This window comes from Schistocerca serialis, chromosome 4 (assembly GCF_023864345.2).
Source record: "Schistocerca serialis cubense isolate TAMUIC-IGC-003099 chromosome 4, iqSchSeri2.2, whole genome shotgun sequence".
Classification (NCBI taxonomy): domain Eukaryota; kingdom Metazoa; phylum Arthropoda; class Insecta; order Orthoptera; family Acrididae; genus Schistocerca; species Schistocerca serialis.
The window spans coordinates 413,797,629-413,800,128 of NC_064641.1; the positions used below are offsets into that span (position 1 = coordinate 413,797,629).

Below are 2,500 nucleotides of genomic sequence, written 5' to 3' on the forward strand. Positions count from 1 at the left end.
GAGTCTAACATGTGCGCGAGTCATTGGGCTGTACGAAACCTAAAGGCGTAATGAAAGTGAAGGTCTCGCCTTGCGCGGGCCGAGGGAGGATGGGGCTTCCCCGCCCTTCACGGGGCGGCGGCCTCCGCACTCCCGGGGCGTCTCGTCCTCATTGCGAGGTGAGGCGCACCTAGAGCGTACACGTTGGGACCCGAAAGATGGTGAACTATGCCTGGCCAGGACGAAGTCAGGGGAAACCCTGATGGAGGTCCGTAGCGATTCTGACGTGCAAATCGATCGTCGGAGCTGGGTATAGGGGCGAAAGACTAATCGAACCATCTAGTAGCTGGTTCCCTCCGAAGTTTCCCTCAGGATAGCTGGTGCTCGTACGAGTCTCATCCGGTAAAGCGAATGATTAGAGGCCTTGGGGCCGAAACGACCTCAACCTATTCTCAAACTTTAAATGGGTGAGATCTCCGGCTTGCTTGATATGCTGAAGCCGCGAGCAAACGACTCGGATCGGAGTGCCAAGTGGGCCACTTTTGGTAAGCAGAACTGGCGCTGTGGGATGAACCAAACGCCGAGTTAAGGCGCCCGAATCGACGCTCATGGGAAACCATGAAAGGCGTTGGTTGCTTAAGACAGCAGGACGGTGGCCATGGAAGTCGGAATCCGCTAAGGAGTGTGTAACAACTCACCTGCCGAAGCAACTAGCCCTGAAAATGGATGGCGCTGAAGCGTCGTGCCTATACTCGGCCGTCAGTCTGGCAGTCATGGCCGGTCCTTGCGGCCGGCCGCGAAGCCCTGACGAGTAGGAGGGTCGCGGCGGTGGGCGCAGAAGGGTCTGGGCGTGAGCCTGCCTGGAGCCGCCGTCGGTGCAGATCTTGGTGGTAGTAGCAAATACTCCAGCGAGGCCCTGGAGGGCTGACGCGGAGAAGGGTTTCGTGTGAACAGCCGTTGCACACGAGTCAGTCGATCCTAAGCCCTAGGAGAAATCCGATGTTGATGGGGGCCGTCATAGCATGATGCACTTTGTGCTGGCCCCCGTTGGGCGAAAGGGAATCCGGTTCCTATTCCGGAACCCGGCAGCGGAACCGATACAAGTCGGGCCCCTCTTTTAGAGATGCTCGTCGGGGTAACCCAAAAGGACCCGGAGACGCCGTCGGGAGATCGGGGAAGAGTTTTCTTTTCTGCATGAGCGTTCGAGTTCCCTGGAATCCTCTAGCAGGGAGATAGGGTTTGGAACGCGAAGAGCACCGCAGTTGCGGCGGTGTCCCGATCTTCCCCTCGGACCTTGAAAATCCGGGAGAGGGCCACGTGGAGGTGTCGCGCCGGTTCGTACCCATATCCGCAGCAGGTCTCCAAGGTGAAGAGCCTCTAGTCGATAGAATAATGTAGGTAAGGGAAGTCGGCAAATTGGATCCGTAACTTCGGGATAAGGATTGGCTCTGAGGATCGGGGCGTGTCGGGCTTGGTCGGGAAGTGGGTCAGCGCTAACGTGCCGGGCCTGGGCGAGGTGAGTGCCGTAGGGGTGCCGGTAAGTGCGGGCGTTTAGCGCGGGCGTGGTCTGCTCTCGCCGTTGGTCGGCCTCGTGCTGGCCGGCGGTGCAGGATGCGCGCGCCTGCGCGGCGTTCGCGCCCCGGTGCTTCAACCTGCGTGCAGGATCCGAGCTCGGTCCCGTGCCTTGGCCTCCCACGGATCTTCCTTGCTGCGAGGCCGCGTCCGCCTTAGCGTGCTCCTCCGGGGGCGCGCGGGTGCGCGGATTCTCTTCGGCCGCCATTCAACGATCAACTCAGAACTGGCACGGACTGGGGGAATCCGACTGTCTAATTAAAACAAAGCATTGCGATGGCCCTAGCGGGTGTTGACGCAATGTGATTTCTGCCCAGTGCTCTGAATGTCAACGTGAAGAAATTCAAGCAAGCGCGGGTAAACGGCGGGAGTAACTATGACTCTCTTACTCCCAAAGCCCACCTGATGCGTAATATATGGACCCTCTCGATTCACCCCTCAGCATCCTTGTGATGTCGGGTGGATGATGGTTCAATTAGCCTCTCGGTGGGAAATCCTAGCTCTGGCCTTCAAGTGGCGGGAGTCGTGAGGGTGCTGTGAAAGGTTTCACGTAGGTGTACCTTTCCAGTATCCCGACCGACAGAGCAGGGTGCTTTTCGGGCTTGGGGGTTACCTCCCCCCCTGCCTTTGTTACAGCTGGTGCAACTAATAGAAGCGAACGTGGTACCAGGCCTCCCGCTGGAGCGCCTGTGCCAGCTGATGAGCCAGCCAACCAGCCAACCGGTGCGGGTCGAGCGCTGCTCCCCGCCATCTGCCCTGACTGTATGCGGTCCTTCTCCACCAAGACCGGACTTGGTGTCCATCGGCGTCGCGCCCATCCGACTGCTGCTAATGCTGAGATCAAGACCGAGAGGAAGAAGGCCAGGTGGTCCCAGGAAGAGCTCCTGCGTCTGGCCCATGCAGAAGCGACTCTTGCCACCCAGGGTTGCAGATTTTTAAACCAGGAGCT

The 2,500-nt window shown here is 59.2% G+C and overlaps 1 pseudogene; it reads left to right on the top strand.

Moving 5' to 3' along the window:
* LOC126475571 (large subunit ribosomal RNA) overlaps window positions 1-2,500 on the top strand; it is a 7,757-nt pseudogene that overhangs the window by 943 nt on the left and 4,314 nt on the right.